Raw genomic sequence first — 27,621 nt, forward strand, 5'->3', positions numbered from 1 at the left:
AACATACTATCATTAAAATCACAACTTCAATCTTTTAAACTGCTCAAAGACTTTTTTCCTGTCTTTCTCTCTCTGTCCACACACAGTTACAGGTAGATGTACTGAACTGTACTTCTGATGTTCACTGAGATAAAAACCTAAATTAACATCTTTGAGACTTTTGTGTATGTTTGTAGCTGATAAAGTAAAAAATATATATACGTTATTGATAAAAAAGACATTTAAACTGCACTTCCTTTACACACAGGCATTTACATCTAGTGCTTTTATTTCTAAAATAAACATGGAAACATGGTGGCACAGCAGTAAATTACAGTAGCCCTGCTGAGATCGAGGGTTTGAATCCTCATAGGTCCTCTGGGGAAGAAGGGGGCTTTGGATGGATTGGGATCCTGCATGGGGTGGACCCATCATGGCCCTGACCAGGTAAAGCTGTGGTAAAACATGAAAGTGAATGAATTTGCTTGGGGGTGGAGCATTTTAGGTAGATAGGCGTTACCAGCTAATAACACCACCTAAAGCTTTCGGCTAAGTTTCCCTAACAAATATTAACATATGCAGCTAAACTCCAGTAAAAGAGTGAAATCTGAATTTTAACATTGGCAAATAAGCTGTATTCTCTACCTCAGTAGGGCATTTTTTTTCAGATTTAAAAGCTACTATTTATATAAACACACATTGATCTATTTTATTAATCTTAGAAGTTCACTAAATACACTTTTACTTTACTTTTTACTTCAGTTTTCCAGTTACTTTCAAAAATCTGTACAGCAATAATCCGTTTTAATAGATTAGTCATCAGGATCAGTTTCTAACACTAAATATCAGTGTTCATTTAGTAGATCCAATCATCAGTCTTTCTGTTGCTTTAAAATTATTATTATAGAATAGAATTACTCCTACCGCTCATTGTGCTGCTATTCTTCATAATCCCAGTCCTCACAAAACTAAAGTAACAATAAACAGAAAAAACATCATCCACAAAACACATCCAGAGAAACATAGTGCAGACTGAGGCAGATCAAGCTGAAGAGGGACATGCAAATACTGAAAATGCAAACTACTGGACACACAGCCTTCTATCAGCTCATTGTTTGAAACGCAGAAACCAAAACTGAAAGCTTTGTTGTCTGTACAGTGCTTTACATCAATATTCATCCCTTACACTTTCCACATTTTGTATTGGTACAACCTAAACTGAAATGAACTGCAGAACTCAGCTGCTAGAATTCCTACAATCCCACAATTAAACATCTACACTGACTTCCTGTTCCTGTCTGAATTCAATTTAAAACACTTCTTCTGTTTTAGGTTCTACATGTCTTGGCCCCACAGACATTTCCAGTCTTCTCCAACCCTATTTACCCACTCGCACTATTCGATTCTATGACAGATATTTGCTCTCTGTTCCTTATTCAAGGCTACATACTTTTGGAGATAGTTTTTTGGAGATACTTTTAGCGTGGTTGCCAATGTAATACACCTTCTTTCTGTATGCCTGCGTGTACCTTTTTCCCCACTTTAAAACAAACAACCCATCATTTCAGATTTGAAAAATAAAGTAAAATCTGATACAATAACAATTTAAACATTTTTGAAAAACTGTTATTTTTCTTTGACTGAATAATTAAACAGAAACACTAATAAGCAATTCAAATTCAATTGATTTGGTGGTGTACAAAATTCTGTAATGTCATTTAACTTTGTTATTGCCTTCAAATGACCCTTTATGTGATTATGATTAAAGTAAACATTTAATTAAAACCAATAAAAGGTACTTAGAGAGTCAATGGGCTAGGGAATGTGCCAGTGCCAGTAGGACTATGATCCAAATAGGGCTGCACATAACGAATTTTATTCCCAATTAATCGATTCATCTAATAACTACAGTGCTGTGAAAAAGTATTTGCCCCTTGCAGATTTATTTTGTTTTTGCACATTTGTCACACTTAAATGTTTCAGATCATCAAACAAATTTGAAAATCAGACAAAGATAACCTGAGTAAATACAAAAAGCAGTTTTTAAATGATGATTTCATTCATTAAGGGAAAAAAGTTATCCCAAACAACCTGGCCCTATGTCAAAAAGTAATTCTCCGCCTCCACCCAATGAATTAACTGTGATTAACTGCAATTTTGGGAAAGCTGGGTTCAATTTCACTAGCCACACCCAGGCCTGATTACGGCCAGAACTGTAGAATCAAGAAATCACTTAAATAGCACCTGTCTGACAACATGAAGTAGCTAAAAGATCTCAAAAGGCAACACATTATGCCCCGATCTGAAGAAATTCAAGAACAAATGAAAAACAAAGTCATTGACATTTATCAGTCTGGAAAAGGTTACAAAGTCATTTCTAAGGCTTTGGGACTCCAGCAAACCACAATGAGACCTATTATCCATAAAGGGAGAAAACATGGAACAGTGATGAAGCTTCCCAGGAGTGGCCGGCCTACCAAAATTACTCCAAGAGCGCATCGACAACTCATCCAGGAGGTCACAAAAGAACCCAGAACAACATCTAAAGCACTGCAGGCCTCACTTGCCTCAGTTAAGGTCAGTGTTCATGATTCAACAATAAGAAAGAAACTGGGCAAAATGGTATCCAGGGGAGAGTTCCAAAGTGAAAACTACTGTTGACCAAAAAGAACACAAAGGCCCATCTCACATTTGCCAGAAAACGTCTTGATAATCCCCAAGACTTTTGGGGAAATATTCTGTGGACTGATGAGACAAAAGAGGAACCTTTTGGAAGGTGTGTGTCCCGTTACATCTGGCGTAAAACTAACACAGCATTCCAGAAAAAGAACATCAGACCAACAGTCAAACATGGTGGTGGTAGTGTGATGGTCTGGGGTTGCTTTGCTGCTTCTGGACCTGGACGACTTGCTGTAATTGATGCAACTTGACTTGATTTCCACTGTGGGACGGCTTCTGGAGGGTCCTGGGTTTGATTCCCTGGTGAAGTTTGCATGTTCTCCCCATGTCCTGGGGATAATGGGGTACCCTAGATATAAGTTTGTGTGACACACCCTGGTACTGACACACCCCCATATCATGACACACCCCCATACCATGACACACCCTGGTACTGACACACCCCCATACCATGACACAACCTGGTACTGACACACCCCCATACCATGACACACCCTGGTACTGGTACTGACACACCCCCATACCATGACACACCCTGGTACTGGTACTGACACACCCCCATATCATGACACACCCTGGTACTGACACACTCCCATACCATGACACAACCTGGTACTGACACACCCCCATATCATGACACACCCTGGTACTGGTACTGACACACCCCCATATCATGACACACCCTGGTACTGACACACCCCCATTCCATGACACAACCTGGTACTGACACACCCCCATACCATGACACACCCTGGTACTGGTACTGACACACCCCCATACCATGACACACCCTGGTACTGGTACTGACACACCCCCATACCATGACACACCCTGGTACTGGTACTGACACACACCCATATCATGACACACCCTGGTACTGGTACTGACACACCCCCATATCATGACACACCCTGGTACTGGTACTGACACACACCCATATCATGACACACCCTGGTACTGGTACTGACACACACCCATATCATGACACACCCTGGTACTGGTACTGACACACACCCATATCATGACACACCCTGGTACTGGTACTGACACACACCCATATCATGACACACCCTTGTATTGACACCTCATACATGTGTATGATGTGTGATTGTGTACTGATGTGTGTGTGTGTATTTCATGTGTGTATAAGGTGTGTGTGTATTACGGGTGTATAAGGTGTGTGTGTGTGTGTATAAGGTGTGTGTGTGTGTGTGTGTGTGTGTGTATTTAGAAACTGAATATTGTAAATGATATTTTACTAACAGTAATGGAGAGAGAAATTTTGACTGTATTAGAGCTGCTGCTACAACAACATAATGAAAAGCTCGACCTACTCAGGTCCATCACAAATGCACTTGGAAAAAAATGATCCAAAACAAATTGAGGATTTCACTGCTCCACTTGCCAACAAATCTCAGTTCAGACACTTTGACATGAACCTCTAGACTAGTAAGTGCTTTCTACATTAAACTGTTTTTTATGTGTTATGTATGTACTTTGTTATAGTCCCTTTAAAAGATGCACTTTAACAAGTTACTTAATCCTGGTGTGTTCTTAAGGGGCCCTCTACTATGTTTAAGAGCAGAGAAAAACCACTAAATTATCTTTTTAGAAAATTAGAAAACCTTAGAACCTCATCACATTCATGCACCTGACTTTTTTTTACAGATTGAGTGTTTTGGTTTTTGTAGAGATGCGACTGGAAAGGAAACTGTAACAAACGACCTGGTAAATCATCAAGTTTTTTAAATTAATATTTAAACGGAATTAATTCATTCAGTCTCCTCTCCTACAGCCGAGACAAACTTGAGACCAACAGTAAAGCTCTCCATCGTTTCTGTGTGGCAGGTCCATAACTGAAGAGCTGTCAGTGTAGAATCGGGTATGTGGGTATATGCCCTGCCCTTGGACGCAGGCCGGTTAGCTCAGTTGGTTAGAGCGTGGTGCTAATAACGCCAAGGTTGCGGGTTCGATCCCCGTACGGGCCACTGTCTTTTTTGGACTTAAACTAACAAACAAGTGAACCTTCTCTAACTATCAGTTACTATTGACCTGGACTTCAGACGTGTGTACCGTCCAATGAAACATCTGTGGCGCAATCGGTTAGCGAGTTTGGCTGTTAACCGAAAGGTTGGTGGTTCGAGCCCACCCAGGGACGAGAGCCTCTTATTGCACAACCTGCCTGTTGATCAAACGGATATGAGACACAACAACAATGTGTAGTCCCACAGAATAGTGGAAATAAGTAACTGATAACATCCAGTAAACAACAGTCCTACAAGCACAAACATCCACCTGTTAAGTCACTGGTGACCGGCTGTCCAAAGTGGAAAAACGTCCTTTTGTTTTCTGTAGATGTTAAATAAAGATACTCGCCCAACATGGGGCACAAACCCACAACCCTGAGATTAAGAGTCTCATGCTCTACCGACTGAGCTAGCCGGGCTTAAGCAGCATGTCAGAACAGACAGCTCATCGATCAGACCATCAGAGAGATGTAGGTTTAATTCACTAACATCACAACCAATCAGGTTGTGAAGAACTAATGGTTAAACTGCACAACCCAACAAGTTAAAATAACCCATCATGTGTTCTGTCCAATATTTACACAGTGCTGGTTTCCAAATAACACATTTTTACCTGCATTCGGCCTTTTCTTTCCTGTATACCAAAAACAGTCGCCATAGCAGGGGGGTATTCCAGAAAGTGGGTTTAACAAACTTCAAACTTAACCCTGAACTCCGAGTTGTCTTATCTCACCGTGTCATAGCCGGAGTTTTCTGTTCCAGAAAAGCGGTTCAGGGTTAGATTACTCAACTCTGAGTAGATTGAACCCAGCAGAAGCGCGTTCACGGTTACCTATAAACAGACATTCTCAATGGAGTGGAGATAAATGGATTCATCATGGACGTGAATGAAAGAAAAAGTAGTCTGTCATATTTTACACCAATAGAACTGTTTATTTTAATGTTTGCATGTGCAGATCATGAAAATGTTTTAAATGTAAAAGTAATACAGCAGTGTCCGAAAAAAAGATGTCGCAAATGGCAAAAAAAAAGTTAATTAAATGTGAGTTAATGCGTGAGTTTAAATTCAATAAAAAAAACTTGTTGAAACATAGTTCAACATTTAGCAGAAAGATAGGGCAAAATGTTTAATATGTCAGTATGATGAAATACAAAAACTGTCTATGTTCAAGGCATGTTTATTACATGTAAATCATTAGTGTGTAGTGCATAAACTGTGGAATATTAAGAACTGCATTGGTACAGTCTGAACACTTTTATTAGCATCTCTCCAGTGATTGGTGGTTTTGAGCCTCCTGCAATTGTTAGTGATCTGAATGTCCCTAGATCCTGATGAGTATAAATAATGTTCTTTAATCAAAAAAAAAAAAAAAAAAAAAACACTGTTAAAGGATGATAGAGAAACCATCTCCTCTGCCTCAAGGTGGGATGATACTGGCAGGCCTATAGAGGTACATGATATGTTGAACATAGAGGATGGCATTTCATTTGATCTACCATGATAATGTGTGTGACTGTCCTCTAACAGAATGTGATGGGCAGTCCCGAATCAGATGAGGGACCATCCACATCCAAAGCTCAGCTTAGAACAGTAAAAATGTCTTACCAAATATCTGAAATATTGAGAACACAAAAAGCTGTTTGATCATAACATGCAAATTTTGCCTCTTTCTTTCAAGTTGGGTGTAAATGATCTATATAAGGTCCATCTGAAGAAACAAATTGCAAAGTGTGATCCTCAGGTGGAGCATATAAAACAGACAAGGCTAAAAATTCAGTTGCTTGAATTTAAGATGGGTGTCAGTGCGAAGGGTCTATAAAAATAAATGTTCTTACTAAAGAATAAGGACAAGGAAATTAACTCGTTGCACTGTTTTATTTTCAGTGATCATGCACAGAGCCTGACCATTTGGCTTCAATATTTGTAATGTGGGTAGCATCACATAAGCTCTTGATGGAGAACAGTAAGTTGCAGAATGTGTATTAAATGTTACATTGTTTTATTTAAAACATTTGTTTATTTTTTAAGATAATGGTCACTACCTGTATGTGGAGGGATATTCTGTCTGCTGTTCACCTAATCCTTTTCATTTTCTGCTGGTGCTTTAATGGGAATGTGGGCTCCATCCATGCAGCCACTAACCCTTGGGAATTCTTAAGATGGTGCAGAGCAATTTTTTTTATTACTTTTCAGTTTTTATCTTTATTATTAAAAACAAACCTGCTATTCTCTGGCATTCAACTTTGATGTTTATTACAGACAAACAAGAGTTTCAATGCTAGGCATACTTTTTGGATGGACCAACATACAAAAAACGGAGAGCAATGCATAAAGTCTGCAAAGAAGTGAGGGCTGATCCACAAAGTGTAATATTGCAAATGTGTAAAAAATAATACTTGAATAGACCCATAACAGGGCAGTTGCAACATTCATCGAGATGTAGTAAAATCATTCTTTGACATAATTTTGCAAAGACTTTCTTGTGTACAGATAGAGTTTTCACACTGTAAAACAATTCAGCCTCAATAAGTTATGTAAACTCATTTCTTCTTTTCAACTCCAATTGTCATGACAAGTTTTGGATATTGAACTTAGGTAAATAAGTTTTCAGAAAGTATAATGTAAAACAATCAGTTGTCTTGACTACTTGTGAGTTTTTCTGAGTTATCAATGTTCATTTAACTCATGTCTGTAAGTTATCAGTTAAAAAAGGAAAGGGGTAAAGAGTGGGCGATTCCTAGAGGTGGGCACCATTTTTGAGCTACACAGAACAATAATATTTTTAATACGTTAAAACCATGGGAGCATGGGGCTAACTTTTTTTTTCAGACGGAAAGCCATTAATATTAATACAGATTAAACACAACAACACACGTTATACAACAGTGGACTACTTTCAGCGGCAGAGGGATACACCTGACTGGACTACAGTTTGAGGCAAATTGAGTGCGGATTGATACACTGAGTGGAGTTTGGGAAGCTGGAGTAGCCTTCACTGGCAGCATTAACGGCGGGAAGCAGGTGAGTTTATCAGTGTTTAAAATGTGTGATAAAAAGCGAAATTGTGTACTACGATCGAACTATTTGGCAGATATTTTAAATGGTGGTTGCGATGTTTTGTGCTGTAATGCGTATAACGTAACGTTAACTGGGGCGAAATAAACTTTGGTTTGCCTTCGAACAAAACGGCTGCATGTGTGCTCGGGTAAGCTAATAGTGGTAAATGTTGTTATCTAGCTAGCTAATTCGTTAGAAATCTATTTTCAAAGTTCAATAATGAACAATAATAAAAAATTTTTTAAGACGTTGAAACCGTGAAATAATTACAGATATAGTTATATTTTTTTCCCTCCATTTTTATGGGACGTTCCCACCAATTCCCCTTTCTAGCTTACTTTGTCCAACTTCCCGAAAAGGAGATATATTTTCGTCTTTTCACTAGTGTTCGTGCTTTTGAGTTGATAAAATGTAATAACGGTACTTTGTGAGCGCATTACCACGGTCTTCCGTCGTTAATTCATCATGTTTGTAAAGCCTTAAATGTTAACTGTAGATAACGAATTTTACTAAACCATTGGAGTTCAAAGTGGGTATTTTAGTTGGTGGTTGTAGTTTTAGTAATATGTGTAACGTTACTTGAGCTAAAGAAATAAAAAAATCGTTGACTAGATTGCGGCTTGGATTAGCTAGTGCTAGTAAAGTTAGTTGGCTAGATAGCTTTGCTACATATCAGCTTGGTGCCTTTTTGTGTTTTATCCCGGACACAGTGGTGCGCAGCCGTGCTTACTAACCAGGTTATTTGCACAGTTTTCTTCTACCAAGACCAGAAAGCTCAAAAATGGAATATTACATTTCTTCTAGTGATGTAATTAGCTAGAAAGTGGGATTTATTTGTCATCTTTGTCAGATTTTTTTTTTGAGCTGATTTCTGATTTTTTAAATGTTGTAGTTGGGTTTAATTGACCTATGTATGAATAATGAAGAGACCTAAATATATCGCTATCCAGATAACAATTTTATTTACATACATTTTTGAGAACACAATTCAGCAGTCTTGTTTTTTCTCTTTGCAGAGTTCTGAAGGCATGCCACGTTCATGAAGTGGAAATGTAAGTTTTGTGTGTTTTCCACTAATGGCCAAGGAAGGATATTACAGCACTACAAAAAACGTCATGGGCATTATCGAAGGTGTTCAGGCCTTGTCTGTATTTATAAAGACTGTTTAAAAACTTTTCAAACCCAAGTAGAACTTAAAGTTCATCTGAAAGAGCATGTAAAAGAAGCTTACACAACTGTAAGCAAATTGTCCTGTGATTTGTGTACTTTCTCAGAGCCTAGTGACATTAATAAATACTTCAGTCACCTGAAGACTCATTTGAGAAATAGAGAAGTTGTTAAATGTCCCTTTTTAGGTTGCATATTCCAGTCTAGTGTGCTGTCGACTTTTACTGCTCATAGAAGTCGTAATCATAAGTTTTCCTCCCTTGAAAATTTCAGACCAGAGCTTTTAGTACAGAATACACTTTCAGTGCCTTTAACAGAAGAGGGTTTTGTTTTAGACACTCTTGAATCTGATTCTGTATTTGAGGCTGAACTTGAACATGTAAAGACCGTTCAGCATCAATTGGGATCTCTGTTTCTTCGCATGCAAGCCCTTTTGCATGTATCAAATTCAGCAGTACAGGAAATAATTGATGAGTTATTTGACATTGGAGAATTTGCTTATCAAAATATAAAGACTGTCATTGATAAAGTTTTGAAGGACAATAGTTGCACAGTTGATGCTTCTGTTTTAGCTTCACTGACTGAAGAATTACAAACTTTGAAGCCACTCAAACTTCTCTCAAGGTACGGGCCTCTTGGCACAGAGCACATTTTATTTTATTTTATAGAAAGAACTTTAATGTTATCAAACCAGTTGAGTATGTTTTAAATGCACAAAAAAAGCATACTTTTGTGTATGTTCCTATTTTAGATTTGCTCAGTAAACTATTAGAAAGAAATGAAATACTTCAGATATCAAAGAGCTCCAGTCAACAAGAGGGTCATTACAGTTCAATTAAAGATGGAGAATACTTTAAAGAAAACAAAATTCTTTCAGAAGAATCAGGCATAGCTCTTGGACTATACATTGATGATTTTGAACTTTGCAATCCATTAGGTACATCAAAAAAGAAGCACAAAGTTTGCAGTATATATTGGGTGATCGCGAATTTACCCATAAGACTGCGTTCAACATTATCATCAATTTATCTAGCTGTGCTGTGCAAAACAGTACACATAAAAGAATATGGTTACGTCAAGGTTCTAGAGCCCCTGATTAAAGATCTTGAGCTCCTTGAGAGAGAAGGTGTGTTTGTTCAAAGTCTAGGCTCTAATGTTAAAGGGGCAGTTTCATTTGTATCTGCAGACAATTTGGGTGCCCACTCACTTGCTGGATTTCAAGAGTCTTTCAATGTTGACAAGTTTTGCAGATTTTGTTTGGCAGGTCGCATAGATATTCAGCAGTGTGATGTCAGAAGTGGGTCTTTTATTTTGAGAACACCAGAATTGTTTGATGAAGCTGTTAATGTACTTAAGCAAAGTGATGTGTCATATGTTGATGGTGTGAAGAAAGACTGTCCTTTAAACAGACTGACCGACTTTCACTGTGCAAAAGGATTTCCACCTGATTTCCTACACGATGCATTAGAGGGAATTGTACCTGTGGAGCTCTGCATATGTCTCTCAGATCTGATTGCTAAAAAGTATTTTGCATTAGATGATCTTAATTGTAAAATAACAACATTCCCATTTAAATTCTATGACAACACAAACAGACCTCAGACAATACAATCAAACTTTCAAAAAAATGGAACTATAGGTGGCAATGGACATGAGAACTGGACACTTCTGAGATTTCTTCCACTTTTGATTGGCCACTTCATTCCGGAGGGTGAAAAAACTTGGCATATAATTCTTGAGTTAAAAGACATAGTTGAGTTGTTAGCCAGCTGCTCATTCACAACAGAAACTTTGTGCTATCTGCAAGCCAAAATCTCTGACCACCGACAGTTGCTTTTAGAAGTTTTCCCTTGTATTAAATTGTGCCCTAAACATCATTATCTAGAACATTATCCTATATTAATAAAAAAATTTGGGCCCTTGGTTGAATTTTGGACAATAAGATTTGAGGCTAAGCATTCTTTCTTTAAAAAGGTGGTCCGTGATTCTGGTAACTTCAAAAATATTCTGCATACTTTAGCCACAAGACATCAACTAATGCTGGCATATTATTTGGATATGCCAAGTGTTTTTAAACCAAGGATCAAAACAGGCTGGGTATCTGTTGTGTCTGTGGACATTTTGGATGATCCTATCAGAGTGGCTATTTCAAACAAGTTTAAATCCGTGTCCTCTGTATCACTCACCTCTGTTGCTTATTTAAATGGGACAAAATATTCCAGTGGAATGGTGCTCTCCTTTGGACACACAAGTGGACTACCAGATTTTGGGAGAGTTCTTGAGATCTGTTTAGTAGATAGTCGCATATGTTTCATTGTAGAAATGTTCACATCTGGCTTCCTGGAGCATCTAAGTTGTTACCAGCTCATCAAAAAAGACCCTGCAGTGATAGTGGTTGTCGATCCTGACCAGTTGAACGACTACATCCCCCTGGCCGCATACCTCTTTGACGGAAAGCTGCTCGTCACTCCGAGGACGTTCATGATACAATAAGGTATAGTAAACACGCCACTGCTCATTTTTAAAACTTAACATTTTTACTTTTTTAACTGATAACTCACGGCTAGCCTAATGCACTTCACCCATTGTACAGTTCTATTCTATGCAACTTTGTACTGTTTTCAGCTGCTTTAAAATGTGTCTCTCCCCAATCCACCCCCACCCTGTTACAGCAGTTTCTGCCTCCAAGATGCTTCTCAGAGTTATTGTGTCACCTGAGGAGATAAGGCGTGTCACTCTAGAGAATGTTCCGGAGTCAGTAAAAGAGCTATGTGAGGTGCTGCGCAGCAATCTGGGCTTGCGAGGGAGCTTCATTCTACAGTTTGAAGATCCAGACTTCGGAAATGAGCTCTGCAATTTGACTGATATCAAAGATTTGCCAACCAGTCGAGCAACACTGAAAGTTTTGTTCACATTTTCAGATTCAGTTTCTGACTCCACTTTAGATACTGCAAGCAAGTAGTGCTTCTGTGGTTGAATGGCCAGATCCTTTTGTTATTCCAGATTTCTCTCATGATGTTGAGCTTCAGTTGAGTGCAGCTAATGATCCCAACCTTTTTGGAAATGGGGTTTCTGTGTCTGACTTTATTGCAAAGTGTTTGTTAGAATTGCATGCTGTGGTAAATTAGGACTAAATATTTCCATTTGTTTTAGGTTCATGATAAAACACTGGATGTCCTCATGAAGGGAATACGTGTTGGACTTCTGATTGGATATGAAGGTGTCTTGCATGATGCTTTTCCTCTTGAAATTTTCTATGTGGCCGTGGTGGTAGAGGAGACTATTGTTCTTCATCAAATCAAAGATGTGCCTACTGGTTTTGCTATGCTAATGGGAACCATCTACTGCCTTAATCTGGAGTACCCTCGCAAAATGAGGTACTCATTTGAATTCCTGCAGAGGGTCATTATGAAGCTCAAACCAGACCAGTGTTCAGCTAAGATACATGGACTGAGAAACAAACTGCTCAGGTATTGTTTATAGACTGATGACTGCACTTATCGGACCTTAACTGAAAAGAAACCGACTGCTGTGTTGAATTTTGCTTCCTCAGGTTAAAAATGTGTTGTTGGAAAAACACAAGCTGGTACAAGTTTGGTATATCATATACACTATAATGCCAAAAGTATTCACTCGCCTGCCTTCACACGCATCCTGAAAAACTTCCCATATAGAAGCACTTTGTAGTTCTACAATTACAGCCTGTAGTCCATATGTTTCTCTACATAGTTTTTTAACCTGCTTTCACCCTGTTCTTCAATGATCAGGACCCCCACAAGACAGATATTACTTAGGTGGTGGATCATTCTCAGCACAGTGACACTGACATGGTGGTGGTGTGTTAGTGTGTGTTGTGCTGGTATGAGTGGATAAGACACAGCAGTGCTGCTGGAGTTTTTAAACACATCACTGTCACTGCTGGACTGAGAATAGACCACCAACCAAAAACATCTAGCCAACTGCGCCCTGTGGGCAGCGTCCTGTGACCACTGATGAAGGTCTTGAGAGTCAGTCATCTTCTAGACCTTCATCGGTGGTCACAGGACGCTGCCAACATGGATGTTTTTGGTTGGTGGACGACAGTGAGGTGTATAAAAACTCCAGCAGCGCTGCTGTGTCTGATACACTCACAACATACCAGCACAACACACACTAACACACCACCACCATGTCAGTGTCAGTGCAGTGCTGAGAATGATCCACCACCTAAATAATACCTGCTCTGTGGGGGTCCTGACCATTGAAGAACAGGGTGAAAGCAGGTTAAAAATTATGTGGAGAAACAGATGGACTATAGGCAGAAATTGTAGAACTACAAAGTGCTTCTATATGGGAAGTTTTTTAGAATGAACTCAAGTTCATATGCGTGTGGCAGGCAAATATTTGGCAATATAGTGTATCATTGGGGGACACTTTAGTTATGTTTAGTATTGTTCTTAAAACGTATGGTTTTTAAAACATGTTTTGTTCTTAAAACGTATGGTTTTTAAAATGTATGGTTTTTAAAACGTATTGTTCTTAAAACATGTATGGTTTTTAAAACATGTATTGTTAAAATGTATGGTTTTTAAAATGTACTGTTCTTAAAACGTATGGTTTTTAAAGCGTATTGTTCTTAAAACATGTATGGTTTTTAAAGCGTATTGTTCTTAAAACGTATGGTTTTTAAAGCGTATTGTTCTTAAAACATGTATGGTTTTTAAAGTGTATTGTTCTTAAAACATGTATGGTTTTTAAAACATATGGTTTATAAAACGCATTGTTCTTAAAACATGTATGGTTTTTAAAGCGTATTGTTCTTAAAACATGTATTGTTTTTAAAACGTATGGTTTTTAAAACGTATTGTTCTTAAAACATGTATGGTTTTTAAAACGTATTGTTCTTAAAACATGTATGGTTTTTAAAACGTATGGTTTTTAAAACGTATTGTTCTTAAAACATGTATGGTTTTTAAAACGTATTGTTCCTAAAACATGTATGGTTTTTAAAACGTATTGTTTTTAAAACATGTATGGTTTTTAAAACGTATGGTTTTTAAAACGTATTGTTCTTAAAACATGTATGGTTTTTAAAACGTATTGTTCTTAAAACATGTATGGTTTTTAAAACGTATGGTTTTTAAAACGTATTGTTCTTAAAACATGTATGGTTTTTAAAACGTATTGTTCTTAAAACATGTATGGTTTTTAAAACGTATGGTTTTTAAAACGTATTGTTCTTAAAACATGTATGGTTTTTAAAACGTATTGTTCTTAAAACATGTATGGTTTTTAAAACGTATTGTTCTCAAAACATGTATGGTTTTTAAAACGTATGGTTTTTAAAATGTATTGTTCTTAAAACATGTATGGTTTTTAAAACGTATGGTTTTTAAAACATATTGTTCTTAAAACATGTATGGTTTTTAAAACGTATTGTTCTTAAAACATGTATGGTTTTTAAAACGTATGGTGTTTAAAACGTATTGTTCTTAAAACATGTATGGTTTTTAAAACGTATTGTTCTTAAAACATGTATGGTTTTTAAAACGTATGGTTTTTAAAACGTATTGTTCTTAAAACGTATGGTTTTTAAAACGTATTGTTCTTAAAACATGTATGGTTTTTAAAACGTATTGTTCTTAAAACATGTATGGTTTTTAAAACGTATGTTTTTTAAAACGTATTGTTCTTAAAACATGTATGGTTTTTAAAACGTATTGTTCTTAAAACGTATTGTTCTTAAAACATGTATGGTTTTTAAAACGTATTGTTCTTAAAACATGTATGGTTTTTAAAGCGTATTGTTCTTAAAAGAAGGTCTGTCTCTAGACTTTTGCTAAGAAACATAATTTGCACTTATGGGCAATGAGAGGAGAAAAGTTGCTAGTTGCATGTTGGAAGAGTGTTGTAACATTTGTTTAAATAAATGTTATTTGTGAACAGAAGTTGTAAGGTGATTCATTGTAAAGTTTAAAGTATCTGGGAAAACTTTTATTAGTCAACATGAAGTCTAGAAATAACAAACATAAGCACTGTTAACTTTAGACAATAAGTTATGTGAATATAGCTGAAGTTGTATTGACTTGAAAGTGTGTGTTAAACCAGTAAAGAATTGTATGTTTATTTAACTAGATAGCTCATTTTCTAAAATAGATAAAATAAACATAGTAAGTTATTTAAACTCAGTGCATTAAGTTGTAACAATAAATAATCATTAGTTAAGCAACTTTTTTAACTTAACTTCTTGGGTTGTTACAACGGTTTTCTTCAAGTTGAGTTTACTCAGCTTTTTAAGGCAGCAGGTGAACTTTCGTTTCTGAGTTTAACCAACTTAAAATGTTTTACAGTGTAGTGCAAGAACCACTGATAGTTCACACAACATGGGGGAGGGAAAACATCATCCTCATGAGATTTTTGATATTTACTATGCTATGGAGACAGGAAAATATGGTTCCTGTGAATAGAGACAGAGGATGATGTTGAGGAGGACCCTGATGAGAATGAGTTCGTCAGTGTTGACTCTTCTTTTGTCTCTCAACCACCAGCAAACACACTACCTTCCAAAAATGAAAAGTTATTATGGTTTGTCTCCCCACTTAATCAACAGGGTAGACTTAGTGCTGCTAATGTTGTCAAAATGGTTCCAGGCCCCACCAGCCATGTACAAGACATAATATCAGCATTTGAGCTTTTCCTAACACCATCACAGCAAGTCTTTGGGCTGCTGACACTGGAAGGGCAATATTTCCAGCCACCATGTCTGTAAACACATTCCATGTTTTCTCCCTTGTCATTGATGACAGAGAAATAAGGCACGGCCGACGAGAGCATGACACACTTGCAACAATGTGTACCTAGGAAGTATATAAAGCCCATAAAACAAAAAGATCTTTACTGCCAATTTTAGATCAGTAAATGAGATTTTATGGTGATCACCATATTTGTTTTTTGTTTGTTTGTTTGTTTCAGGTTGTTTAAGTGGTCAACAAACAAACATAAAGTATGTGACATAAACTTGGGTAAAAACTTTCATTATAATAATTTTCTAGAGGTTTAATTTGTGTTAAAAACTTGAAGGTAATAGTAGGGTTCATACAGAAAAGTACATGGACATTTTAGAGCAACATGTGTTGCTATCAAGACGTTCTCTGTCTTGCTCTTTGGTGAAATTAGTCTATGACTGAATGAACTACCCAGCTGCCATAGTTCCTAATTGAGAGGGTGAGAAGGATTATGCAGGATGGCCCTGATTTGTCCTTTGTTCTCCTCTCACATAACACCTCCAGACTTTCCAGCTGTAGACCCACCACAGAACCGGCTTTCCTGACCAGCTTATTTAGTTTATTGGCATCTCCAGTCTTGATGCCACCACCCCAGCACACCACCGCAAAATAGAGGTTTAGAAATCATCTAAACACTAGAATTTTTCAGTATAAACTTACTTTAACACCTAGAAGTGTTAAAGTATGTTTCTAATCTGCTTCATAACCTGAAAGGCTATTCATTTATAAAAACTTAGCATTCATAACATGAAGAATTTATGCAAACACCATAAAGACCAGGGTAAAATTCTTCCACTTGAAAGTAAAAGTTGTTCTGTGTTTATTAAAGTAGATTAAACTTGAATAATGAATAAAAACAGATTCAGATCTGAGGTTGGTACATTACACCACATTACATTTGATGATTAATAATCAGATTCATACCATCATGTACATTTGATAATTGAAGTAGAACAGTTCTAGTGTAAATTAGTAGAAAAAAAGTACACATAGCTTTTTCTGTACATGCAGAAGTATCATTTTATTTTATCCCCTGAATGCGCTGGTGATAGTGAATTGTGATATGACCTCTTTCCTGTGTGAATGCACTGGTGTTGTTGGAAAACATATGTGCAATAAAATACTTCCCACACCCTTAACAGTGATGCAGTTTCTCTATGTGAATATGGTGATGCCGTTTGAGACTATTTTCATGAGCCAAAATCTTTCCACACTCTGAGCAGTAATATGGCTTCTCTCCTGTGTGAATAAGCTGGTGATTTTGAAGGTGACCCTGTTGAGCTAAACTCCTCCCACACACTGAACAGTGATACGGCTTCTCTCCTGTGTGAATACGCTGGTGTACTATAAGAGCACTACTGTGAGAAAAACTCCTCCCACACTCTGAGCAGTGATAAGGTTTCTCTCCTGTGTGAATACGCTGGGGTTTTTGAAGGGTACTATGTTCAGCAAACTTGTTTCCACACTCTGAGCAGTGATAGGGTTTCACTCCTGTGTGAATACGCTGGTGTTTTTGAAGGGTACCCTGTTGAGCAAAACTCTTTCCACACTGAGCAATGATATGGTTTCTCTCCTGTATGAATGTGCTGGTGTTGTTTAACCCTGTAAGACCCACTGTTGCAAAATTACAACGTCACTTTTAGCTGTACCAAAAACAAACCTGCAAATGTTTTTTTCTTGTAAGACCATTTTTACATAGTCATTAGGTCTTATTGTTTAGTCTTGCAATGTCATTGGATGGTAAATTTGTAAATAGGTCTGACCATCAGGCCATGAAGTTATACAACCTGCAAACTTTCCTGGATGCACATCTCCCTCTTTCAATAAAGTGGATATCTCAACACTGAAGTAAGTAAAATCCCTGAATTATTTTTTTTTGCTATTATTAGAATGTCTAGAACATATAAATACTACATTATTGTTGAATGCATGCACTAACTTAGATTTTCAGCTTGTTATGTCTTTGTTGTAGTTTTACAACGTTGGGTAAGGATGGTAGTAAAAATGTCATATGCACCTTGCACAATCCATGGGGACATAGCACTTCTCAAATGTTCACATATTGTGAAATACTTACTTATTACTACTAGAAATATAATGTATTTGATTAATTGCAATTTCTAAATGTTTTTTATCTGTTTAGAACAGATTTGAGTAATTCTGAATGAAAACATGTTTTATTGTTGTGGTATTTCAAGCCCTTCCAGTAGCAGTATTTTATAGCTGTATTTTATCTGTAAAAATACATACACAGCTGTTTTTCTGGGCTTTGTTTGCTCAAACATCTAAGGCCAGACACTGGTTGTGTAGGATGGTTATTGTATGGGTGTGGGGACAGGTGTGAATATTCTTGACTGAGTGGATGTAAGGTGTCTGGGGGGTTGTAAGTATGGTGCATTGTTCTGATCTTAGTGGTCTGGGTGTTTCTTTTAGTATGTTGATCTAAGTGATCACACAGTATTATGTGACTTGAGTGGAATGTATCCCATAATTAGCATTCATTTGCATTGAAATGATTTAGACTTTAGCATTCTCTAACTCTTCCCACTATTATTTCCATTCCAGAATGCTACAAGCAAGAAAATGTGTTTACACTGTGAAAGACATCATTGAAGCTGTCCAAACCGGAGAGAGTGACTTTGAAATGGAATCAGACACCAGCGAATCAAGTGACAAGGAGGTGGATGAGGATGCAGGTCCAGTGGACGAACAGAATCAGACACCCACTGATTGCCCAGCTGATGATGATGAGGACGTTGAGGCAACCAAACCAAGCCAAACAACTCATCAAACTATGCCCCGGGACCGATATCGCTGGCTGAAAAAAGATTTCATGTACAGTCCATGTACTGATTTCTCCGATCCAGTTGTCACCAGTGGTGCTGTTTCCCTCCACACACCCCTAGAGTACTTCCAGAGGTTTGTGTCAGAAGACATGATCCAGGCTCTGACAGACAACACAAATGAGTACAGCTTCTAAAAGTACGGCACATGTCTAAATACCAATAACAAGGAAATTGAGCAAATGATTGGCATGTACCTGAAGATGGGCCTGATGCAAATGTCTGGAGTCCGTATGTATTGGGAGACAGACACACGGTACACCCCTGTTTCAGATGTGTTGTCACGCAATAGATGCCAATCTCTGTTAACATCATTGCATTTTGTCAACAACCTCACAGTGTCAGAGGCACAAAAGAAAGACAAACTCTGGAAACTCGGACCATGCAGACACTGCGATAAAGGCTACACCAATACCCTCTGCAGGAAGTGTGGTGTGCATCTATGCTTTTCAGATGAAAGGAACTGCTTTTTGGAGTACCACTGTACATAAACACAAGAGGTTATCGCCATCGTCTCCCATTAATCCGGGTTCCACCAGCGCGTCCTGGGTCCGCACCGAAGTTTTAATTCTGTTATTTTTTATTTTTGCTCAATAAATTTAGATTCATAAAAGTATGACTGCTGTGTGATTATTAATTATGATATTTACTGTTATAGAGCTTTGTAAGCAATCCACAGTGCAAATCAACCCCTAGTTGTTCAGTATATTTGTTTTGACAGCGTGAGTGCAAATACATGAATTCTGCTCCCATCCAGGCCCAACGTTGCAATATTGCAACATTTCTGTAAAAACTTACTAAAACATAAAAAATTTGGAAACCCTTCAATTTCTGCATCAGAGGCCTCCTTTAACATCATAAGAGAGGTGAAAAAAATTTTTTTGCTCTTTTTTCTATTTTTGGGTCTTACAGGGTTAAGATGACTCTGCAAGGTAAAACTCTTTCCACACTCTGAGCAGTGATACAGCTTCTCTCCTGTATTAATACGCTGGTGTTGTTGGAGATGACTCTGCGTAGTAAAACTCTTCCCACACTCTGAGCAGTGATGAAAGTTCTTCATGTTTATGCTTTGATAAGACTGTAGAAACTGTTTCGTTGGAAAGCAACAGAAACAAAGAAACAAGTCGATTAATTAGAATTACTTTTACTACATTAATACCACAATAATATTAAACTCATCACCTAGTAATAAAAACATTAAATTCACTTCACGTCTAAGTGAGAATCTGAATTCAAAGAACATCAGGATAAAATACTGATAAATACTGCAGATATTAATAATTAAATAACTATAAATAACTTGATATAAATAAAGATATAAGAGATCTGACTTTCTCAACATCAGTCCTGCACCAAGCAAATCTAATCCAGTTCATGACAGGACTAATAATTAGCTCACAAGTGTAAATCTTTGGTGTGCTGGGAGTAAAAAAGGCTTCATAAATCACCACAATTATGAGCATAAAGCTATTTTAAACTGTCTGAATATATTAACCTGATAATATTAAATAACATAATAAAATAAAAAAAACAACAAATGCAACATAAATGTAAAAGAAACAAACAAGAAAACCCTTTACCTTCCTGTTAGAATCCTGGCAGTCACTTTAACAAAGCTGGTGTCTCCAGCAGGTCGTTTCTAATGAAGAACGTTCAGAAGATCCTTCTTACCAAGTGACTCAGCTACAGGTCTAGAGTTTAGTCCTTAAATAGAACTGAGGACAATGACCCAAGACGAGTTCGAAACTCTGCATTGGTCAATCATCAGCCAACTATTCACACCTTCTTGTGTAAAGTACTAGCTCATTATCTATGGAACGTGTGCAAATGAAGTAGATGGAGCCACAAAGCATGATGGGTGAAGTCAAACTACACCTATTTATCTCAGCAGAAAAGTGATTTACATTTAATCCTAAACACAAACAAGGAATTGAAAGGCTATTCTGTAAAGTGAAATGACATGAACTTAGATAAAGCTTTTATGATAAGAATCTAAGTCATGTAAAATGCTGTATGTATATTTGTGTGAATTAGTTTCTACTGTATATGAGGAACAATAAGAAAACTATAAGAGGAAACACCCACCTATAGATTTATCTGTATTTATGGTGTAGAAATATGTGAACTGTTGGATTTACTGAAGCACTTTCTACATTCTGAGCAGTGATACGAGCTCACTGAGGAAACATAAAGATTAATAAAGGGAAGGAAACAAAACCTGAAAATAAGAGCTTTACCTTCCGTTCAAATCCTGTTCAAACTGCTGAGAATGAGAGCAGTTCATAACTACAGGAACACAGACTGTACTTGTACTCGGTCTGTTTACCTCCAGCAGTGACTGGAACCAAGGCCAAACAATTCAAATCTACCCAGGGTTGCCAAGTCCAGCACAAATATCCAGCTCAAAGTCTGTCTAAACCCACCCTTCACATGCTAAAACTAGCAGACCTTGTTCATAGGTATGTGAACGCAAATCCTCATTAAAAACATTTTGTGTTGTTTGCAATGAAAGCTTTTAGACAGCCATGACACATTTTGAAAGTAGCCCAATTTGGCGGGAAAATCACAAGAGTTTCCAGGTTCAGCCTAATGTCTGGTCTAAAATCAACCCTGAAGCTGAAACTAGCCCAGAATCCAGGGTGTCACAGATATTTGTGGAATGGCAAATGAACGATGTACTACTAGTGAATCTTTTATTATTAATAATAATATACTTTCATTTTACATTACAATGGATACTTTTTTGTGATGTATTTTGTTTACATTGGTATTACAGCCAGTAATATTTTATCATTAAACTATTAGTCATTTTATAATCGTCATTTTACATCTGGCCCACGAGAAATCCCGAACCGGCCCGCATGAGGTTTGTGGCAATTAAAAATTAGATGTAAATAAACGTACATCAACCATGCATTACAACAGGATTGATTTTGACAGGAGCACTATATCTTTAAATTACCGTAAGTTTTGATTCACGTGTGTGCGAGTGCTTCCAGCTTCACCGTAATGTGAACAGAAGGAGTTTTTAACAAGACTTGAACTTCTGAAGTATTTATTAACTGAAGTCAGGTGTAACGCTGGTTAAGGATCAGAATTTAGGCTCTAAATCGCTGTTACGATACTAAACAGAAATATAAGAACATTTTTACTCTGCCTACTTCTAATTTTCTGATTGTAACATCTAAACATTAACAGCTTATTAGAACTGTACAATTTACTGCTTTTCATAAAGAGTGAGCAGTCATAGCGTAGTGGTTAAGGTACTGGATTAGTAATTAGAAGGTCGCTGGTTCAAACCCCACCACAGCCAGGTTGCTGCTGTTGGACCCTTGAGCAAGACCCATAACCCTCAATTGCTCAGACTGTATACTGTAACTGTATTGTAAATCGCTTTGGATAAAGATATCTGCTAAATGCTGAAAATGTAAATAAAGAGACAAAATTAATATTGAGCAGAATTAAGTTCACCTTATTGGTCCGGCCCTCCACAACAGTCCCAGTTTCTTATGTGGCCCCTTGGAAAATTTAATTGCCGACCCCTGTTTTAAACCCTATTTTTTTGGTACCCTTAAACTTTATAATAAAAGCCTTTTATATTGTCACATTTCTAGAATGTATTTGTAACCTACATGTTGTGTACTATCATTATGAAGTGGAATTGTTCTGTGGAAACAAGTAGATTCATTTTAATAACAATAACAATTAATCTAATCAAGATTATTCCATTTAATAACAATCTAAATTTAATTGGAAATAAGCTTAGATTATGTTTAGTTGGCTTTAAATTTAAAGTAAAATCATAATGTCCAGTTATTACCAAACTTTTTATATTAAAGCCTGAAATTCTATCCTAAATAGATCTGCCAGACGCTTTTACCGTAATGTTTAGTATACACACATCTTCACAAACAATGTGGGGGCTGATTTGACTGAGCATTTTGAAGTGGAGGCTTGACCACAGTAGTAAATCAAACAGTTCACAGACACACAAGTGCAGAGTAAATATTTCTACACCATAAATACAGATAAATCTATAGGTGGGTGTTTCCTCTTATAGTTTTCTTATTGTTCCTCATATACAGTAGAAACTAATTCACACAAATATACATACAGCATTTTACATGACTTAGATTCTTATCATAAAAGCTTTATCTAAGTTCATGTCATTTCACTTTACAGAATAGCCTTTCAGTTCCTTGTTTGTGTTTAGGATTAAATGTAAATCACTTCTCTGCTGAGATAAATAGGTGTAGTTTGACTTCACCCATCATGCTTTGTGGCTCAATGTAGTTCATTTGCATACATTCCATAGATAATGAGCTAGTACTTCACACAAGAAGGTGTGAATGGTTGGCTGATGATTGACCAATGCAGAGTTTTGAACTGGTCTTGGGTCTTTGTCCTCAGCTCTATTTAAGGACTAAACTCTAGACCTGTAGCTGAGTCACTTGGTAAGAAGGATCTTCTGCACGTTCTTCATTAGAAACGACCTGCTGGAGACACCAGCTTTGTTAAAGTGGCTGCCAGGATTCTAACAGGAAGGTAAAGGGTTTTCTTGTTTGTTTCTTTTACATTTATGTTGCATTTGTTGTTGTTTTTATTTTATTATGTTATTTAATATTATCAGGTTAATATATTCAGACTGTTTAAAATAGCTTTATGCTCATAATTGTGTTGTTTTATGAAGCCTTTTTTACTCCCCGCACACCAAAGATTTACACTTGTGAGCTAATTATTAATCCTGTCATGAACTGGATTAGATTTGCTTGGTGCAGGACTGATGATGAGAAAGTCAGATCTCTTATATCTTTATTTATATCAAGTTATTTATAGTTATTTAATTATTAATATCTGCAGTATTTATAAGTATTTTATCCTGATGTTCTTTGAATTCAGATTCTCACTTAGACGTGAAGTGAATTTAATGTTTTTAATACTTATTGTGGTATTAATGTAGTAATAATGCTAATGGCTAATGCTAATAGTAATGCTAATGAATTGACTTCTTACTTCAGTTCTGTTGCTTTCCAAGGAAACAGTTTCTACAGTCTTATCAAAGCATAAACATGAAGAACTTTCATCACTGCTCAGAGTGTGGGAAGAGTTTTACTACGCAGAGTAATCTCCAACGACACCAGCGTATTCACACAGGAGAGAAGCCGTATCACTGCTCAGAGTGTGAGAAGAGTTTTACTACGCAAAATCATCTTAAACAACACCAGCGTATTCATACAGGAGAGAAGCCATATCACTGCTCAGAGTGTGGAAAGAGTTTTACTACACAGAGTCATCTTAAACAACACCAGCGCATTCACACAGGAGAGAAGCCATATCACTGCTCAGAGTGTGGAAAGTGTTTTGCTGAACATGGTACCCTTCAAAAACACCAGCATATTCACACAGGACAGAAACCGTATAACTGCACTGAGTGTGGAAAGAGTTTTACTCAAAGTAGTGCCCTTAAAGTACACCAGCGTATTCACACAGGAGAGAAACCGTATCACTGCTTAGAGTGTGGAAAGTGTTTTGCTGAACAGGGTAACCTTCAAAAACACCAGCGCATTCACACAGGAGAGACGCCATATCACTGCTCAGAGTGTGGAAAGTGTTTTGCTGAACATGGTACCCTTCAAAAACACCAGCATATTCACACAGGACAGAAACCGTATAACTGCACTGAGTGTGGAAAGAGTTTTACTCAAAGTAGTGCCCTAAAAGTACACCAGCGTATTCACACAGGAGAGAAACCATATCACTGCTCAGAGTGTGGAAAGAGTTTTGCTCAACAGGGTAACCTTCAAAAACACCAGCGTATTCACACAGGAGAGAAACCATATCACTGCTCAGAGTGTGGAAAGAGTTTTGCTCAACAGGGTACCCTTCAAAAACACCAGCGTATTCACACAGGAGAGAAACCGTATTACTGCAATGTGTGGAAAGAGTTTTACTCAAAGTAGTGCCCTTAAAGTACACCAGCGTATTCACACAGGAGAGAAACCGTTTTACTGCTCAGTGTGGAAAGATTTTTGCTAATGAAAATAATCTCAAACGGCATCAGCGTATTCACATAGAGAAATTACATCACTGTTAAGAGTGTAGGAACTATTTTATGTTCTCCAACAACACCAGCGCATTCACACAGGAGAGAAGTCATATCACCGTTCACTGTCTGAAAATAACTTTAGTGAAAGGAATATTCTTTAAGTACATCACACCAGCGCATTCACATAAGAGGATGACCCAAATTGCTGCTTATAGTGCAGATGAAGTTTTACTGGAAGCAGCATTTTTAATAGACACCAGTACGGTCACACAGAAGTTACGTTTTTGTGACTGAAGATCTTGAAAAACACCAGCGCATTCAGAGGGTAAAATAAAATGATACTCCACTACTGCATGTACAGAAAAAGCTATGTGTACTTTCTTTTTCTACTAATATCCACTAGAACTGTTCTACTTCAATTATCAAATGTACATGATGGTGTGAATATGATAATTAATTATCAAATGTAATGTGGTGTAATGTACCAACCTCAGATCTGAATCTGTTTTTGTTCTTTATTCAAGTTTAATCTACTTTAATAAACACAGAACAACTTTTACTTTCAAGTGGAAGAATTTTACCCTGGTGTTCATGTAAGTTTTCATAAATGAATAGCCTCTTACTTTAACACTTCTAGGGCTACACTCCAAAATTCTAGTCTTCTAGTCGACGGACGTCTATAAGAAGCAGCTTGTTTACAGCGTCTTTTGCTTACGGCCACACCACCCTGAGAACACCCGATCTTGTCCGATCGTGGAAGCTAAGCAGGGTTGGGCCTGGTTAGTACTTGGATGGGAGGCCACCGTGGAATATCAGATGCTAGAAGCTTTTATCCACACACCCACCTTCACTCCAAACCTCCTGTTACACACTGACCCAGTGGCTTTTTCTTCATCAAAGCTACACAATGAGACAAAGATCAGCTCATACTTTCATTCTTACTACAGTAAAACACATTCAACTGACTTTTAAAGTGAAGTTCAAAATGTTGTACAGACATTGTTGCCATCTTGGTGCTAAAAATAAATTACAGCTTGTTGCTTGGGTACAGATTTGTGACTTAATTATTATTACTATTATTTTATTTTTATGTGTTGTAGACCTGCAATGGCGACTGTTTTTGCTATACAGGAAAGAAAAGGCCGAATGGAGGTGAAAATTATTTGGCAAACCAGCGGTGTGTAAATACTGGACAGAACACATGATGGGTTATTTTAACTTGGTGGGTTGTGCAGTTTAACACTTGTCAGAGACAACGTTTGAGGCCCAGGTCAATCGAACCCGCGACCTTGGTATTATTAGCACCACGCTCTAACCAACTGAGCTAACCGGCCTTTTATTCCTACTAAGATACAGATCAACATGTGTAATTAAAACTATGCGATCAGATTTAGTGAATTTAATCATTATTGGGGAACTAACTTGTCTATGTCACTGATTCTGCACCTCTGTACTCCCAGAGCATGTTCAGTGTTTAGGGGCCACGCCCCTTTTGTGATTGGTCTCCAGCTAATTAGACACAGCTGTACCTGGTCTGAGCTGAGGGTATTTAAGTAGGCAGCTGGGGAACAGTCAGTGGAGACTATGTTGATTTGACTCTCTCACAGCGGTTTGGTTTGTCAGGTTGGTCCAGTTTGCTCATGTTGGTCCAGTTTGCTCATGTTCCTGTTTGTTCATTCCTAGAAGTCGAGTTCATGTTTATATTAGCATTAACATTTAGTTTAGCCTTTAGCTTAGTTCATGTGTGGTTAGTTTAGTAGTTAGCTTAGCTGTCAGCATAGGTCGCTGTGCCTGTGTTTGGTTTTGTGTACTTGACTTGTGTTTTGTTACTATTAAATCTCTTTTTGTTAAACATCTCTGTGTGTCCGCCCCTTCTTGTTCAGTCTAACTAGCTAACTATAAAAAATTAAGTTCTCATTTAACCATAACTTTTTGCTTAAACTATATTTATGTACATAAATGCCATTCATATGTTAGAGGCATGTTAATAACATCAAATAATAGATAATATGTAATGTCTTACCATGTTATTTACTGCAAGGTGATGAAGTATCTCAGATATTCAAATTCTCCTCAGAGATGAAGTGTGGACAATTGCTGCTGTCAGTCCGGGAAAAGTTGTTCCTGCACATGTGCAGTTTTGACCATGTGACCCAACATAGTAATTTCTATTACACTTTAAGCAGTTTACTTTGGTGATTTTCATTATTATGTACAATTTACTAAGTTCATTTTTTTCAGTGTAGTGTGTAAAACATGCTGCTAATAATAATATCAATAATAATAACTTAATATTATAATTATAACTGTTTTTGTCAGTCTGTCGTCTGTCATATTCACATTAAAATAATGTCAAAGTCCTACAAAGGAAATGGAGCTGCAAGAGCAGACCTACAGTTCTGATATATGGTCTGAAGATTAAGTGTGGCTATCTTTGGAAATAACGAACGAGGTAAATATAGTATCCATTAAAGACCTAGAAGAACCATCTGAAGATTTAACCTCGAACAGAGACACAAATTATGGATTTGTTTAAGCCAAACCAGTTTAAAATTTAAATCCCTCATGTGCACTTTATTTTACATACCAGCATACTGTATATGTCTTACAGGCAGCAGAATAAAGCATGCCCCCTACCTGAGAGGAGAGGACATACCATTTGCAAATGTTCATTCTGCAAAGCTCAGTATTTATTTACAATACAGAATAAGCCCAACCCACTTCGGACACACATCACAGTGACTGTTCTCCATCATGGACCAATTCATTATCTAAAACGGACACAGTTTAGTCCAGCAAGCAACATACACAGATGGAAAACTGGGAGAGCATGAAGTTAGCCAGGAGTACCACAGACAACCAAGAACAACACCAACAGAAGAGCTGGTGTAAATAAAAACATCATGAAAACAATTGCCACAGAATTAAGAAAATCCATCCAGATACATGACAACATTCTGATGGAATTGTACCTCACACAGCAAGTTATGAATGAGTGAGACCAGTTTGTTTAGTACACCAGGTTACACAGAAACAGGGATTAGCATCTTGTACACCT

The 27,621-nt window shown here is 37.2% G+C and overlaps 1 non-coding gene and 2 pseudogenes across 1 annotated transcript; all 3 read left to right on the forward strand.

Annotated features, from left to right (window-relative positions):
- LOC134326770 (zinc finger protein 850-like) overlaps window positions 1–24,435 on the forward strand; it is a 267,899-nt pseudogene extending 243,464 nt beyond the window's left edge.
- Window positions 4,573–4,646, forward strand: trnai-aau (transfer RNA isoleucine (anticodon AAU)). The gene has a single exon. It is a non-coding gene; the product is annotated as a tRNA-Ile (tRNA).
- Window positions 24,436–25,272: 837 nt separating the features above from the next.
- On the forward strand, window positions 25,273–25,391 carry LOC134327228 (5S ribosomal RNA; annotated as a pseudogene).
- The last annotated feature ends 2,230 nt before the right edge of the window (window positions 25,392–27,621 follow it).

This window comes from Trichomycterus rosablanca, chromosome 14, assembly GCF_030014385.1.
Source record: "Trichomycterus rosablanca isolate fTriRos1 chromosome 14, fTriRos1.hap1, whole genome shotgun sequence".
Lineage (NCBI taxonomy): Eukaryota > Metazoa > Chordata > Actinopteri > Siluriformes > Trichomycteridae > Trichomycterus > Trichomycterus rosablanca.